Source organism: Tursiops truncatus, chromosome 11 (assembly GCF_011762595.2).
Source record: "Tursiops truncatus isolate mTurTru1 chromosome 11, mTurTru1.mat.Y, whole genome shotgun sequence".
Taxonomy (NCBI): Eukaryota; Metazoa; Chordata; class Mammalia; order Artiodactyla; family Delphinidae; genus Tursiops; species Tursiops truncatus.
This window is the reverse complement of record NC_047044.1, coordinates 55,551,840-55,570,318: the sequence shown is the minus strand read 5'-3', so window position 1 is coordinate 55,570,318 and position 18,479 is coordinate 55,551,840. Positions and strand designations below refer to the sequence as shown.

At 37.5% G+C, this 18,479-nt stretch overlaps 1 protein-coding gene across 9 annotated transcripts in view; it reads left to right on the top strand.

Moving 5' to 3' along the window:
* Positions 1-18,479, top strand: part of SLC16A7 (solute carrier family 16 member 7) — a 164,576-nt gene that overhangs the window by 28,272 nt on the left and 117,825 nt on the right. For 5 of the 9 annotated variants that reach the window (XM_033866361.2, XM_033866355.2, XM_033866360.2 and 2 more), the window contains exon 2: positions 17,503-17,663. The exons of 3 other annotated variants lie outside the window; for them this stretch is intronic. The gene's annotated coding sequence lies outside the window, so the exon portion shown is untranslated. Of the gene's footprint in view, positions 1-9,850; positions 10,117-17,502; positions 17,664-18,479 lie in introns of those variants that run through there. One more of the 9 variants, XM_073788431.1, reaches the window with a different exon arrangement.

The window sequence follows — 18,479 nt, the reverse complement described above, 5'->3', positions numbered from 1 at the left end:
TCTCACTGTTGTGGCCTCTCCCGTTGCGGAGCACAGGCTCCGGACGCGCAGGCTCAGCGGCCGTGGCTCACGGGCCCAGCCGCTCCGCGGCCATGTGGGATCTTCCCGGACCGGGGCATGAACCTGTGTCCCCTGCATCGGCAGGCGGACTCTCAACCACTGCGCCACCAGGGAAGCCCTCAATACATTTTACACTCAGGTTTTCAAGTAAAAAAAAAAAAAAAGGCATTTTTCATTGCATTTGAATCAATACATCTACTTGGCATTTTTATGATATTGAAACTTTCAATTCATGAGCGTGATTTATCTCTATTCATTCAGGTCTTCTTTCACGGGCTCCATTTGTTTTTAATCTATAAAGGATTTGGTATATTTTGTTATATTTTAAAGGAAGAACTATATGTTGAAGATACTATGTTGCCTTTTTAAAACCACATATTCTAATCTCTCAAACGGGTAACATTAAGTATGATGTTACAGATTTTTGTTTAGTTTTTTGTTGTTTTTATAGATAGCAGATTGAGGAACTTTTCTTCGATATTTAGTTTGGTAGAATTTTGAGATGGTTTTAAAATTTTTCCTTTATTGTGGTGAATTATAGTAATTGGTTTTAAAATATTTACTTACTTATTATTTGTATGTTGGCCCTCTGGTATTCAGAATTGAATTAAAGACTAATCGTAATCTTTAGGTTGTGACATGCTCTCCTCATTCATAGCTGTGTTTAATTATTTGTTAACATAATGAAAATTAATGAACCCACCAACCAGTTCAAGAATTCGAATATTAACAAAAATGTAAACTTACCTGTGTGCATCTCCCTGGTCTCATTCTTTGATCCTTATCTACCCATCCCCCCACCCCTTCCCAGAGCTAACCACTATTGGAAATTTTGTATTTATTATTCATTTGCTCTCCTTTTCTTTTGTTCGGTTTTAGTAAGTTATATTTGGGCAAAAGTCTTTTTTTTTTTAATGTTTAGTTCTTGTACAATTATTCGTGGTCTCATACTGTTTAATTATATTTTAATCCTGTTTAAAGCATGCTCAATTTATATTTTCTGGTTGATAATTTTGTTATCTAATGTATTTGTGGACCAGATTCTACTATCTGTAGTTTCTCCTGGTTCTTGCTTAATAATGCCTTTCAAATGAGTATTACTTGGATCTCCATCATGCAAGAATTATTTGAAGCTTGGACTAAGCTGGATTTCTAGTTGAGAGAATTTGTGTTTCCTTTTTCCAGGGCCTGGGATATTACCCGATACTCTAAACTATTTTTAGATGTTTGAACCACCTTGACAGTACGAAACTGGAGGGCAAAGTCACGTGAGGGATTACTGTTGGTTATGAATCCTCAGGTGATATTTTTTGTTCCCTGTCACCAGTGCCAAATTTAGAGGCAGACTGGTTTCTTTGCAGTTGCCAGCAGTGTGTAGTGTGTGTGTCTGTGTGTGTGTAGCATTGCAAACTTGCAAACTTATTTCTGGTACAATGACGGTACAGTTTTATTGGGTCACAGGAGGGAGTATCACCTTTTAGACTTTCCATCTCTGGCTGACCTTGGGCCTTGTGATCTGTTGCAGCTCTTTGGGCTGTGAAACCCCAAGTCCAAGTCTACTTCGTTGATCAAATGTCCCAAGAGGAAACCTGAATAAAGTACTCTTCTTAACCACTTGGTTTCCACTTTCAGTTAGTTTCGTTTTCTGGATGTTTCTTACTTTCTTCTAGTTTTCCTGTTTTATGTACAATTTTTTAGTTACTTTCAATGGAGGGATTTTTATACTATAAAGGACAGAGACTTGCACAAATTAACTCAAGTTGGAAACACAGGGGATTTTCTTGGAGCCTAATTTCAGGAAGTATAGTTAGATCTGGCTGGAAGAGTAATGCAGCCCTGACCTTCCCCCATGGCCTACCGATTTTCCTTTCTGTTGCAGTGCTAAATGACCTCACACTTCTAGTGTCCAACACCATCCAACTGACTCAGTCTCTCCATGTATCACCTCAAATTCTTGAGATAGAAGATAAAATTGTCTTTGCCTCACCTATAGATGGTAGTATGGTGGTATACTATTTAAGGACAGCGTGCCACAATGGTTAGAGCTTGGGTTCTGCAGCTAGACTGGCTGGATTTGAAGCTCAGCTCCAAATCTTGCTAGCCTTGTAATCTTGGGAAACTTTCTGTGACTCAATTTCTTCATCTGTAAATGGGGATGATAATAATATTCACTACCTCACAGTTGTAATGAGGGTTAAATGAGTGAGTGCATGTGAAGAGTAAAAGGAAGAGCCTTGGATATAGTGGCTACTCAATAAGTATTAGTTATTTCTTTCTCCTTCTCACTCGATGTAAGCCCTGGTCTAATTGGCTATGGCCTGGGGTTAGGATCATGTGGTACCTAGGTATGTTCTACCTAGCAGGTCTACCTAGGTATGTTCCTTTATTATCATTGAGAAGCAGACTGAAAGAAAGGAAGGCAGTAGCAAATGTGCCTAATATAGATTGGTGAAATAGAAACAAAACAATTTGTCAGTTTAGAAAAAACATTTTTTAATATAATTTGCTTTATATAAAAAATATACTTCAATGGTAGAATTGTTACCTAAAGAGATAGTTTGTTTTTTAATTGGTATATAGTTGTTTTACAGTGTTGTGTTAGTTTCTGCTGTACAGCAAAGTGAATCAGCTCTATGTATACATATATCCCCTCTTTTTTGGATTTCCTTCCCATTTAGATCACCACAGAGCACTGAGTAGAGTTCCCTGTGCTATACAGTAGGTTCTCATTAGTTATCTATTTTATACATAGTAGTTGTATATATGTCAATCCCAATCTCCCAATTCATCCCACCCCCCTTCTCCCCTTGGTGTCTGTACGTTTGTTTTCTACGTCTGTGTCTTTATTTCTGCGTTGCAAATAGGTTCATCTGTACAATCTTTCTAGATTCCACATATATGCATTAATATACGATATTTGTTTTTCTCTTTCTGACTTACCTCACTCTGTATGACAGTCTCTAGTTATGTATACAATGGAATATAACTTAGCCATTAAAAGGAAAGAAATTGGGGCATTTGTAGAGGGACAGATGTTTTTAAAAAATTACATTGACTGAGCTATATTATGTAACATTTTACACCTGAAAATTTTCCTGCTGCAATTAATCATATACTTATTGACAGTCTGTTGTGTATGAAACACTGTATTATATGGGAGGAGCAAAAAGGAGGTAAAAGCAGAATATGTTAGTAGGTGTAATTACAGATTATAGGAGTAGAATCATGAGCATTTTACAGAAGAAAGTGTCATTCTTTGCCTAAATATTTCTAGGAAAGCCTTAAACATTTCAAGGACTCATTTTCTCTGTCCTTTTAAGTTCCTCAGGTTTTTTTGTTTTTTGGCTTTTTTTTTTTTTTATTGCTTTGTTAGTTTCTTAAGAGAAGAGCATGTAACATAAAAGTGAAGGTCTGGACTCAACCTAATTCCCTACAAATTAGTACATGCAGTTATGTTCTGGGTTATTTCCAGGCCCTTGGTAACTTAAAAATGAATAAAAAAAACTAACCATGATTTCATTTGTACAGTGTTTTACGATCAACCCAGTGTTTTCATTGATTCATCTCGTTAATTCAGTGAGGTGGATCAAGGTGATAATTCTCTCCATTTTACGGATGAATACAACTGAGGGACTTTAAGTGACTCACAGTCACATAACAGATACTCAGGAGAAAGAGCCTGACTCAAACATAGGAGTTCCTGCTGCTTGCCAGCAACCAGTCCTGTCACAGAAATGCATATACTGCTGTCAGTGTATTAGAGGATGCGCCTGAGCTCAGAATGTTGCCTCTGGATTCAGCTGATGACAACTTGTTCAGATTGAAAAACAGGGAAAGCAAGTCTGGTAAAAGCAAAAGGGATATAAATTGCAACAAGGACAGTTTTAACTCCTTTGACACTGAGTAAAACATGTTTAAACTTTCCATCTGAATATATGTTATATGGGAGCTCAATGTGTACCAACAAGAGACTTTGTTCTTATAACATTTATAAATGTTATTTAATATTGGTTTCTTCTAGTCTCAAGAACATGGAGAGAAGTACTTGACCTTTAAATGCAGAGGGTATAAATTAATTCGTGTTATTACTTCAGCTATCTTGTAAATAAAACTTTTCCCTCATTAGAAAGGAAGCCAATCTTGCAATTCCCCATAGGTCTCATATCACTTACACCATGCTGTGCTTCATACATTGACCTGGAACCCAGGAGAATTTATGCACAGTTCGTGATTTAAACCAGAAGTAATTTCCTGTGGCATTATGTCACAACATCAACCATGGAAACAAAATCCATTCTTTTTTTGTTTCATTAGAAAAATTTAAATAAATTCCTTCAGAAGTTCATAAAATTTGATAGGCCACTGTTTTAGATTTCTTGCTCTGTGTAAAGTGCAAATCCATTTCTTATGTAAACCATGTTATCATGCAGTTATCTATATATGTGAGTGTATGTGCCAATCTTTTGATTTTTATTTATTTATCTTAGTGTCTGATGTTTGTCATTAATTTTTCTAGACAGAAACTGTAGCTTCCTGAGGAAAAGCTTCTTACCTTGAAGTAATGAAATATTTTTGCTCACAAAGCTTCAGAGAAAGTAAGGTTAAATACGGGGACTTTCTCTGGATAAATTTGTCTTTACTCAGCCCCTGCTCTTTTTTACATTTTTGTGCATTTAGGCAATCTTCCTCCCCGCCTTGGTCTTTTCCCCAGACTTTGCTTTTTCTATCACCTAACACTGTTTATTTCCAAAACCTCTGCTCTTTCCTTGCTCATAATTTCAGTGACATGCCTGTCTTCAGAGTTTCAGCTCCACCCTCTAAGCTGGTGGTTTCTGAGTCTACAGCCCTTACCCTGACTGATCTCTTGCTGCAGTCCTGCATGGCCATTGCCTGTATGATGTTCTTCCATTCATCCTGTGCCAGAATTGCAAATCCATTAATATCCACCCAGTCTTCCACATTGGGAACATAAGGTCGTTCTTGACATTTCTTACCATCTAGTACAACCACATTTTCATCAAACCCTTACGACTCAAGCTATAACCTTGAATCCAACATTTCTTCCCATTCTTGTTGCCACTGCTTTTGTCGGTATCTTTACCATCTTCTACCTGAACTACTCCGCAGTTCTTCCCTGCACTTCGTAATTCTCCCCATTGCCCTCAAAGCAATTTTACTGAAAAGTAAATCTAATCATATCTTTCTCAGGCTTAAAAGCCTATATAGACCTCCCTTTACTGTTGTGATCCGTAGCCTTGCTTTTGCTGTCAAGCACCATCGTACGTTTTCAGTCTCGATTCCTGCCCTTTCTGATCAGGCCTCCAATGATTCAGGGCCATCGTTTGCTACATCAGGAGTCATACCTTTGAACATTCTGCTCGTTATATCTGAAATGACTTATTCTTCTTCTCTAACTGAATGTCTTTCATGACTCTGTTCCATTCTCATTTCCTCTATGAAATCATGCCAGAGTCGTATAGGAAGCATTTATTGCTTTCATAGGACCTTAATCTACCCCTGCTGTAGCTTTTATCACATTTGACTATAATTATACGCTTATATGTCTATCTCCTCCACTATGTAGTGAGGAAAAAAACACATCATTTCTTTGTGTGTGTGTGTGTGTGTGTGTGTGTGTGTGTGTGTGTGTGTGTGTGTGTATTTTAACCCAGCACCTAGCTTAGGGCCTACCATATGGGATGTCCTCAGTAAATAATAACTGAATAAATAAATGAATCAATTAATTAATGTCCCACCCAGCATTCAGATTAAATTTTCCCATACTTAGGTTAGAGATATAAATAACTTTTTAAGACTACATTGATTCTCAAAAGACTCTTCTCTATCTTCATTTATATAACAATTTGTTTGTTAGTTGGTCTACTTACCTATTTATGTCTTAGCTCAGGCTGTTATAATAAAATACCATAAACTGGTGGCTTAAACAACACACAGTTATTTCTCACAAATCTGGAAGCTGGGAAGTCCAAGATCAAGGTGCTGGCTAATTTGATTTCTGGCAAGAGCCCTGTTCCTGGCTTGCAGATGGCCATTGTCTCGCTGTGGCCTCCTATGATGCATGCACACGTGTGACTGAGATTGGGACCGGGAACAGGAAAGGGAGAGGGAACAGATAGATACGGTTTTCTGGTCTCTTCTTACAGGGGCGCTAATCCCATCCTGAGGACCACCCCACCCAGGACCTCATCTAACCCTAATTGCTTCCCAGTGGTTCTACCTCCCAATGTCCTCACATTGGGAATTTGGGGGGAACAGAGACATTCACTCCATAACATTTTTCATCTAACTGTATCTATCTGTCTCCATTTCAGCATTATCAGTGATAGAACAATACTTGGAGAACTCAGATTTCTCAAATGATAATCAAATTTTCTATCCAGAAGCTATATGCCTAACTATTAAAATGATATGCTCTAGCACAGGGAGATCAGCTCGGTGCTTTGTGACCACCTGGAGGGGTGGGATAGGGAGGGTGGGAGGGAGGGAGACGCAAGAGGGAAGAGATATGGGAACATATGTATATGTATAACTGATTCACTTTGTTATGAGGCAGAAACTAACACACCATTGTAAAGCAATTATATTCCAATAAAGAAGTAAAAATAAAAACAAAAAAAAACAAAAACAAAATACAAGTACATATATAATATATGCATATGTGATTATATAAATATCATATAAAATCTATAAAGATGTGTAAAAAAAATAAAATGATATGCTCTTCTCATACTTGTTTAAAATACTATATTATGACCAGTGTACCTATTACATATTAAACTACAAAAATTATCTACTCATAAGTAATAAAATGAAAGGAAATAAATTCATTTTTATGTGCAACTTTAAAATGAAAGTAGTAGATGGTATTTATAAGTTGTTGCTATAAAAACCTTCTGCTACAAAGCATTTAAGAATGTGTGCCTGTGTAGAATTTCTTCAACTTCAAATTTTATTGTCATTTCCCAAATATGCTTATATGCCTTTCTGCATCCAAACTTTTGATCTCTGAATTTAGTATATTTTCTTTTGCAGTCTGTATCTATTAATATTTAGCCTGTCCTTCAAGGGCAGTTCAAATTCCACCCTTTTCAATACTGCCTATCCTGATGACCCCAGCTAGAATAATCTGTTTTCCCTTTTGAATTTTCATAGCATTCCCTGATTGAATAATGTTTTTGGAACTCATATATTATCTTACTTTTCAACTTTTTATGCATTGCATGTAAACTTTCTGAAGAAAAACATGTTTACACCTTTCTATGCTATGCAGTAGTCACTGAAGTATCATACACCGTAGGCCCAGATCATCAGTTGTTGAAACAAGGAACAAAGGAGTGAGAACTGGATTAACTTTGTGGGAATTGTGATACCTCATGGCTCTCCCATCCTTCTCTCTTTTTTTTTTTTTTTTTTTTTTAGTGGTACGCGGGCCTCTCACTGTTGTGGCCTCTCCCGTTGCGGAGCGCAGGCTCAGCGGCCATGGCTCACGGGCCCAGCCACTCCGCGGCATGTGGGATTTTCCTGGACCGGGGCGCGAACCCGTGTCCCCTGCATCGGCAGGCGGACTCTCAACCACTGCGCCACCAGGGAAGCCCCATCCTTCTCTTTGTATACACCACTGATACTCCAGCAGAATGATGGCTCCCTGTTGCGGTCTATTTCCTTGATGGGGTGCACTTCCTCTTTGGGAAGCTCCTAGTCCTTGCTTTACCTTGAACGTTATTACGCTTAACATCAAGTGGCATATATTGGTTCACTAGTGGAACACTCAAAATATGAGGAGATTTTCTGCCTTTCATAGGTTAAAATGTAATACAGAACAGTCTTCAGATAGCAGTATTTTGACATAGTTGGAAGATAATACTTAAGAAGCACTGTTTACCAGTGTCATGAAAATTGGCACCTTGCTAAACATCTTTGGAGCTGTTTCCTTATCTGTAAAAGGCAGGTGGTGAAACCTCTCTTAGCAGGGTTGTTGCAGCTATTGAATGAAACACACATGGAGGTTACTTGGCTTTTACTGGGTGCTCCAAATAAGTCAGCTCCTTTCTCCCAACTAATGGCTATGGACTAAACAGTGAAAATGATTCTTACTTAGCATAGAATCAGCTAGCACTATGAGAAAACTTAACATAGTAGTTTTGTTACCTCGAGTTTTGAAAGTTATGTTCATGGAATATACATGCATTTAATCTTCAATGATTTTTTCACGATAACTGTTTCGTAATAAACTTGTAAGATTAGAATTGTATCTTTCCAGGTGCTAGTTAAACATTAAGCTAATTCTCTGATAAGAGGATTAAATGATTAAAATCAGTGGTTTTTTGGTATCCATTAGGGAAAGCCTTCAATTTCCTTTTTGTCAAATCACATATTTAGAAACTAAATATATAAGATATTTGTTTCGAGGACAAATAGCTGGGAAATTTGATTGTATATGTATTGTATTCTTTCTCAATAGAAGATATTTATAGCTATGTATTAATTACTTAGGTAGTCAGTTTATTTTTGGTTAAAATTCAAAATCAGAAATTTCGAATTCAGACTAGTTTTAAGGTTGAGGGTGAGGTAGAGGGTGATGGAAATGTGTTTTCATGCTGCATCAGTTTGGCTTCCTGAAGAGTTTGACATACTACAAGGCTATTTCTTCAGCTTTTATTAGGAATTGGATTTATTTTCTTCCTGAGTTTAGGCTCATAGCTCAGGCAAAGACATAAGCTCTTCTGCTGCTAGAACAGGTCTCTGGGAAGAAAATACATTCCATTCTGTGCTTTTGTTTATAGCAAAATGTCAAGTCAGTTACCTACTGAACACAAACCTCAAGAATTCTGGGATCTCAAACTTGAAATAGATGGACACATCTGCCAGGAGAAGAAAATTGGTACTGGATTCGACAAGGCCTAGTAACACAGTGTTATATTTAGATTCAGATAGCCAACAGGAAATATTATGGTTCATGCTATCATGTATTACTGTATATAACTGCCTCGTTGATCCAGTTAAAACATATATTGAGTTCTCTACATGTTCAAAGCACTGTTCTACATAGAGGTTCTCGGGAAAGTAAATATAAAGCAAACCTGATTCATGACTGTAGGGAGGTTAAGTCAGTGTGTGTATATTTGTGTGCATGTTCATATGTGTGGGTGGGGCAGGGTAGGTCAGGGATAGGGAGAATTAAAAAGGCAAATAAATGACTATAGTGTAATATAAGATACAGAGAAAGATACGCAAGAGAGAGAAACAGATCTGAGAAGGGAGGAGTCACATTTTGATGGGAAGGTACCCTTGCATCTGCCCCTTAGAGGTAAATAGGGTGAGTGAGAGATGCACCCGCAGAGGGAAGGCTGGGGCCTAAGTACAAAGGCCAGGAAGGAAATGGGTCGAGTTAATTGAACTTCATTGTAGGCTATGTGGATGGGAGTAAAATGGATTAAAGCTACCTGGTAGAATTTGGTATTATTTCACTATTAGAGACGTTAGATTTAACAGAGTGTGATTTAAAATTTGTAACTTAAAGTGGAAAAGGGAGGGAATCATGTATCCAACCCTGATCTTCTTTAGATTCTTTAAACCAGTCTGGGTTTCTCAGCCTCAGTATTATTGATATCTTGGATTGGATAATTCCTTTTATAAGGATGTTTAGAGGCAACCCTGCCCTCAACCCAGGACTGGGACTAGAGGGAGGCAAGGGAGGAAGGTAAGCCATGGTTTTAAGGAGGCACTCGCTCCCAGGGCCCTATGAGCTTTAATCTTGTGTCTGGGTGACCCTAAGGGTGAGTGAGTGCCTCCTTAAATTTTGAGCCTCAGGCACCTCCCATGCCTGCCACAGTCCTGGCACTGCCTCCATCCACCAGAAGCCAGTAGCACCCTCCCAGTTGTGACAGCCAAATAAGTCTCCAAAAACCTTCCAGGTTAAGAAACACTGCAGTCTAACTGGAATAACTCAGCAGATTTCTTTTTCATTTGTAAAATGCCAAGAGGAGCAGCCAGCAGTGTGATGGAATTCAGCTGAAAGGTAGCAACTAAATACAGGTACAGTTTGGACTGAGACACACTTGGGGAGTAAGATTTGAAGAGAGAGCTGTGGAAAGAAGCTGCTGTGATTAATGGGCTGATAGGCATTGGCATTAGGAAGAGACAAGGGTTTGTATGAAAGTTACCTGAAGGTGAAGGATCCATTCTGCTGTTAATAACATACCTGACTTCTAGGCCTTGGCTGCACTGAAGAATAATAATTCTGCTGTCAGTCTTGGGGTCGATATAACAAGACTTCCAAGTATGTTTTCCTGGTGCTCATACAAATGCTCAAAAAAGTCTACAGCACGCTTGTGCTTTATTTTCTTTTTACAGAATTAGGCTGTCTTCTTGGTTAATACGTCACTGTGCTTATATTTGCTGTTATCAATTCTACTCTATTCTGTTTTCTTGGGCTCTGGGGAAGCTGTGGCCTTGGTATTGTGCAGTTTGTGCAGTGTGGTTGCCAAGATTACAGATACATCAGACCCTAGTGGACTACTAACCGTATCAGTTACTATGAGATCACAAAGACACGTAATATTGTGTGTATTTTCATGGTAGGGGTTAAATACAAGTGATATGGTTAATTAATGTTTAGCAATAGAGTTTAAAGCCTGAAATTCCAGGTGTCTCACATTCAATAATGTGTCAACAGCACATAGCTCTATATATTTTTGTGGCACTTAACCACAAAAGTTGGTATGTGATAATAATAACAACAGTTGAGTTTTATAGCTCGCTAACATCTACCAGGCAGTGTCCTATGTGTTTTATTTGCATTTATTGTTCCGGTAGCCTTTGGTGGTGGCTAATATTATTATCTACATTTTATGGATATGGAAACTAAACTTAACCAGTTTCATTAACTTGCCCACAGTCATACGGTTAGGATCACTTGATTCCAGATCTGCCAACTCCTGAGTGCATGTTCTTAAATATTGCTTCAGGGCTGCCTGTAAATGACCTTGTAGGTTGTGCAGGGCACAACTCCAGGTGTCCGCCTACACACTGTACACATTGTGAGTGCTCCAAGACTGTCCTGGTAGGTGCACACACAAAGAAGTGAATTCTAATGCTTTTAAGTGTTATTTATTTTTACATTTTTATTGCATGGTATACAGTGAGTGATGGGAACCTGGGCAGGGATTTCTTTCCCTCCCTCCCTCCTTCCTTTCTCCCTTCCCCCCCTCCCCCCCTTTCCCCCTTCCTTCCTTTCTCCCTCCCCCCTCCCTCCCTCCCTTCCTTCCTTCCTTCCTTCCTCCCTCCTTTCTTTCCAGCAAGGACATGCCTGGATGTAAATTCCATTGAGGAAAGGATGGAATTCAACCAAAAGGTTGTTTCTTGCCTGTTGTTATTTCCCATATTCTAGTGCAGCTAATGCTCTTAGGAGAAGGAAACTGCCCCTTTAGAAGTCCTCCTTCAGGTAGTGTTAGCGAAAATCGTATAATGCCACCCATTCTTTTTCTGAGGCCTGAGGCCAGAATATTCTCTCACTATTATTTATTATTGTCATGGAGCCATTAGCTTTTGCCATTAGAAGCTATACTTATACTAAAGGTGTTAACAGGTGGATGTATGTGCTCCAAATTCTCATTACATGCTGCCAACCTCTCCCTATAAATCTCAGCTTGGAGATATCAGCTTTCTACTTGTTGGCTCTAATTGGAAAGTTCTCTGCTATATCCAGGTACAGAATGTACTATCAGAGCTTGAATTTCTGCCCCTTATTAACATTGCCTTTGTGACTTATTTCCTCAATTCTCTTTCCATTGGCAATCCGGCTGAAACAAATTTCTCAGTTTTATATACAAAGTGAGCTTGTGGTAGAACACATTACAAATCATGCAATGCAATAAAACAGAGCACAGTCTAATACTTTTACCATTAGAGAATATTAAAATGTCCTTTACTAATTAATTACTTGCACACCATTTTTTCACTTAATAATTTAGAAATAAATTCATGCATTTTTCATCAGTTTGAAACTCATTTTACAGTTAAAAATCCAGCTGTCAAGTATGCAATAGGAAATTTCATGAAGAGTTTGTGAGGAGTTGTGTTATAATTTCCTGAAACCTACCTACACTTCAAATGGTTTCTAATTTTATGGATATGGAAACTAAAGACTCTTGTGTAATCCAGAGGTGGCAAAGGGAACGTTTGTGACTTGATTCATCTGTCCATCAGGAAAAATATTTCCCTGAGAGAATCCTTTAGATTTCCCATATATTTAAGCTGGTGAATTTTCCGATGGTGTATCATTATATCCTTTTTTTGAAGTAGGAAGCCTATATACCATACTTAAAAACTCTTAAACACTCAAACATTTCTGTTCTAGGTTCTTTACATATGTTAATAATGACATACTAGAAATCAGTGTTACTCAGAAAGATTCATCTTAAGTGCATACTTAGAAGTATTTTTGTCTTCAGTAGATATTTAAATATTTAAACAGTTACTTCTCAAATTTCAATCAAAAAGCACTTACTTTGAAATAATTGTGTAGGGTATGCTGAATGTGAGTTTTGTTCTCCTTGGGTTTTAATTTATTTTTTCTATGAAAAATTGATTAAACAGTTTTCAAATAAATGAAGCTCAAGCTTCATGAGGCCATGAGGTAAAATGATCAAAACTGTATAATTTCTAAATTAAGATCTATGTAGAATTATGATATTTCCAAGAAATTAAACACGAACACTTCCTTTTTCCTCAAATGAACTTATTTTCCCTAGCATTAATATCAAGAAAATAGGACAAATTTTAACTTAGAAAAATCTTCATTATTGAAGTTTGAGGTTAAATAATCATCCTCTTTTTGGAAGAGGATGGAACAAAATTTTTCCAGGCCTTTTCTGATTAAGTTATTCTACAGAACATTTAGACTATGTGCTTCTCTTATATTTGGTGACAAAATATGTGTACAAAATAGGAATTTATTATTGGATGTTGTTACTTTCAGAATTAGAGGGGTGCTGGGCAAATTCAGCTGAAGAGACAATAGGTATATTAAAAGATAAACTTCACTCTGTATGACAGACTCTAGGTCCATCCACCTCACTACAAATAACTCAATTTCGTTTCTTTCTATGGCTGAGTAATATTCCATCGTATATATGTGCCACATCTTCTTTATCCATTCATCTGTTGATGGACACTTAGGTTGCTTCCATGTCCTGGCTATTGTAAATAGAGCTGCAATGAACATATTGGTACATGACTCTTTTTGAATTATGGTTTGCTCAGGGTATATGCCCAGTAGTGGGATTGCTGGGTCGTATGGTAGCTCTATTTGTAGTTTTTTAAGGAACCTCCATACTGTTCTCCATAGTGGCTGTATCAATTTACATTCCCACCAACAGTGCAAGAGTGTTCCCTTTTCTCCACACCCTCTCGAGCATTTGCTGTTTCTAGATTTTTTGATGATGGCCATTCTGACCGGTGTGAGATGATATCTCATTGTAGTTTTGATTTGCATTTGAGTGAAGTAAGTCAGAAAGAGAAAAACAAATACCGTGTGCTAACACATATATATGGAATCTAAGAAAAAAAAAAAAAGGTCATGAAGAACCTAGAGGTAAGATGGGAATAAAGACACAGACCTACTAGAGAATGGACTTGAGGATATGGGGAGGGGGAAGGGTAAGCTGTGACAAAGCGAGAGAGTGGCATGGACATATATACACTACCAAACGTAAAATAGATAGCTAGTGGGAAGCAGCTGCATAGCACAGGGAGATCCGCTTGGTGCTTTGTGACCACCTAGAGGGGTGGGATAGGGAGGGTGGGAGGGAGGGAGACACAAGAGGGAGGAGATATGGGGATATATGTATATGTATAACTGATTCACTTTGTTATAAAGCAGAAACTAACACACCATTGTAAAGCAATTATACTCCAATAAAGATGTTAAAAAAAAAGATAAACTGAGGCATATTAAAATTCTTAAGCATTTGAGCAAAAAGCTATTGGAATTAGCACCAAACCAGAAGAGGTTAGGAGTGCTCCGCCAACAGGAGCCTAGGAGACACTTTTATAGAGAAAAAGCAGAAGCAAAGTAAGGAAGTTGTTGGCTGGCTACGGCTTACAGCCTAGCTGGCTGCTTGTGATTGGTTGTCTTTCGTGTTTTGATTTCATAACCGTGAGGCACTCACAAGCATAGATTTTGTTTGCTTACATAGACCTCCGCAGCATTACAGCCAGCACAGTCTAACGGCCTCCCTGTTTAATTAATTTAACAAGAAGTACACACTTTGGATATGTATTATATTATGAATTTGATTGCATGGATTTAAGAGAGATTTCAGCTTTCACGTAGCATCAAACACACTGTGTTAATCCACATGTTACTCTCTGAGCGCATAGACCTGACATTATTTTTCAGATAATATGTAGATTGTGAGAAAATAATTCCTGATTTTGAAAACTTAGAAAATTTTGTTCCTATTTCCAAAATGGATCTGTGCTAGTCAAGTACCACTGACCTCTTTGCTCATTTCTTTATATAGCAAATGGAGACCATGGTTAAGAATAGTCAGCTTCTACCTTTTGAGTATTAAAGAAGAAACTATCACCAGGTCACACCGCTTAATTGTAAACGTGGTCTTTTCTGGTTTAGTAGAAAGGTTATCTTTGTTTCAACCTCAGATTGCCCTTAGTAAAAGAAGCAGCTCCCATTCTGATCTTTTTGGGTGCACATTGGAAGACAAAGGAAGAAATGTGTCACAAATATTAAAAACTGTTAAAAGTGCATAAACGTAGGATACCACTGAATGTGAATCTGTAATCTGTAATACCCACATAAATGTCTCGGGCTCAAAGGACACTACCAGAATGCATTTGGCGACAAGAGAATTTTTTCCCCAAATACTTTTAATACAACAATAATCTGATATTTTATAGTGACTAGTCATTTCCACCTCTTTGCCTCCCTGCTCTTTTATCATTCTATTTCTCCGTTTCCTCCTTCTTCTTTCTGTCTTGGCATTCCCCTAAAAATAGGAGTGTATTCTATTATCGTGGTCATTGCCTTTTATTTTTTTAAGTTGCCATTATTTTCCAATCTTGTGATTCTTGTTTTATAGGAACTACAATTCTGGATGGAGGAAGAATTTTAAAAATAAAGTTTTTAATACTACTTCCTTTTTTGTTGCATTTCAGTGGGTTAATAACTTTTTCTGAAAGAAATATAATTGATAGTGCTGTGTGTTATCAAGTGCTAAGCTGTCTGCAAGTAGTATATCATTTTATTATTTCAATGACCTATGAAGTATTTCTATTTTGGAAAGGAAGAAACTTTGACTTTCGGAAGGTTAACTAAATTTTCCAAATTCACATAGCTTGTTAGTGGTTGGCCCAAGAAAAGACAGATCCTGACTCTTAATTTTTAAATATTCTGCAAGTAATTCTTGGATGTCTTAGAATTAAGCATTACTTAAATAGTTTCTCAGTACATCAAGTATAAATATTAAAACCTCTTCCATGATAATCTTTTAGAAAAAAAAGTTTATATGTTTCTAAAAAAGTGGACTAGAATCTCTGATAACTGTGTTTGCTTATAATTAACATAGGAAACATAGTATTAAGTACTTGTATGAATATCAGATTATAAGAACAGCAAAAGTATTTTCATGTGTTCGTATTTCTGTACCTTATCTATTAATACATGAGTTGCATTATACCTTGGTTGTTGACATGATCTGAATTAGCAGAGTTCTGTTTTCAGCTTCAAATACTGATTTGGTAGTTTGCAATCCAGTCCAGTTTTTATCTATCATTGGGAAGTATCAACTCAGTAATACACACCTGACCAAATTTTATAATCCTTTAGGCTCATGGGCTCTGACCTTGAAGCCTTTAAAAAATATGTTGGGGCTTCCCTGGTGGCGCAGTGGTTGAGAGTCCACCTGCTGATGCAGGTGACACAGGTTCGTGCCCCGGTCTGGGAAGATCCCACATGCCACGGAGCGGCTGGGCCCATGAGCCATGGCCGCTGAGCCTGTGCGTCCGGAGCTTGTGCTCCGCAGCAGGAGAGGCCACAACAGTGAGAGGCCCGCGTACCGCAAAAAAAAAAAAAAAAAAAAAAAAAAAAAAGTTGGTTTTGTTTTCCAAAGATTCTTAGCAACTCCAAGACTTGGTCCAGTATTTGAAAGCTAATTTTTCATAATGCTCTTGCAGTTCTTACCATCTTTCTTTGATTTTATCATTCCCTATCCTGGAAATTAGTCTTTAGTTTGCTCTGTTACCTTTTGTTTGCTACAGTGTACTGTTGTGCCCCTGTCTTATTCCTCCTCTTATAATGTTCTTACAGATTATTACTGTTTATATGCAATAAAACAAACACAAAAACAACCCAAAACTACAACCCAAACTCTTTGTGATAGTGAGGGAGTTGAAACCATGCTGTAAGACCAAAGTGATGTAGGAAAAGACAGTGTTGCCAACAAAGAATGGCAGCCATTGTCACTGGCTCATTCTCATCGTGGGCTTAAAATTCACATTTCTACTTAGAGCAACATCAGCAGATGCTAACCCATGTTTCAGCCTTGTGCCAAATTTAAATGCTTGTAAGGAAACTCAGAAATACTGCTAGAAACGAAGGAGGCATTAGACTTATGCAATTTGTAAGCAGACCGAAAGGAAATTTGTGATTTACTCTTTGTTTTTAATATTTGACTTTTGGGGGAGGGTAGATTTCATGATTGCAACCTATACATTCTATTTAAATTTTGGTGACTGTCCCTTTTTTGTCATTGGAAATAATATGTTAACTTGAACTCTGCACTCTGACAGAAAAAAACACCTTAGAATTTCATTTTTCCAAACATTGAGATTGTTCTTTTCATTTTCTACAAGAAATTAAATGACTGAAATTCTGAAAATAATGTAGTGCTTTCTCTAAAATACTCTTGCATTCCATCTACCCAAATAGCACAAGGATCGATGCCACCGTTGGCTACTAAAGCCATTTATCATGCCAAATGTTTGCAATTGTGTAGGATTTATTTCAATGATTTTTTTTTCTTTTTTACTATTTGACTGACAGATGTAATGAAAGTCATTGGCAGCCCCTATCAAAAACAAGTACTGCTGTGTATTAGCAACTGAAAATACCCCTTTCATCTTGGCAACCTAATAGAGAGCCTGGTATTCTAAATGTCTTCTCAAAAAGAAAAAAAAAAAGAAAAGAAAATTTTAAAAAGAATATTTTGGTGCTCAGGCAAAGTCTCCTCAGAAACCTTTAAACTTCCGTTGTACGGGTTTTTTGAGAGGAGCTGCATGTATGAAAAATGACTTACATGGGCAAATTGAGAAGTCTACAAAGGTTTCTAGTTGAACAAAACACTGAGGGCAACATTTGTATAGAAAAAGTTTTAGTATATGTTTGTTTGTTTATTTTTACAGTTGACCCTTGAACAACAGGGATTTGAACTGCGCTGGTCCACTTCTACAGGGATTTTTTTCAATAAATACATACTAGAGCACTACACAATCTGTGGTTGGTTGAATCTGGATACGGAACCTCAGATACAGAGGAACTGCGGGTACGGAGGGCCGACTATAAGGTATACTGGGATTTTCAACTGCATGGAAGCTCAGCGCACCTAACCCCTCTGCATTGTTTAAAGGTGGATTGTATATACATACACGTATTACTTGAAACAATCGTGTATAAACTCTTTAAGCTTTTTCTCTGCCTTTATATTGGAGCTGTGGTAGCTGCCAGGATACGTTGTAGTAAAATAGCACACACAAAGTATTTGTTTAGGTAAATCTGTATCCTGCACCCACCTCTTCCATCTCAGAGGCCTTCCCTAATCACATTAGCTAAAAGGACCATTTCCCCCAACCCCTTATTCCTATGATACTTTAAAAAAATTTACCTCATACAAAGCAATCCTTTTAATTTGTCCGTTTGTATCCCCTACTAGGGCAGAGTACATTGTGTGTTGATTTTCTGCCAGATTCTCCTGAGTCTAGTCTTATACATAACATGCACTCATGCACTATTCATTCATTCAAAAATAATTCTTAGTACTTGTCTTGAGATGGGGAAAATGTGACGAACAAAAATGAAGACCCTGCCCTTATGGGACACAAAACTCTTTGTATTAAAAAGTAAATTTTTTTGATAGTTCCAGATTTATTCTATAACCGTGCAATAGTTTCTAGGGCTCTTATTATATATGTGTCAGAATAGAAATAAAGCTAGTCTCTTTTTTTTTAATGTTCCCTTTATAACTTTTCTGCCTTTATTCCAGGGAGTCACTTTAGCATGGGTAAACATTACCGGTTATCATTGTTTCTTACTTTCTCCATTTGTGAAAAGAGGGAGCCAATTCCAAGGCTTTTCTACAGCCTAGGGCTTAATAAACCATTAT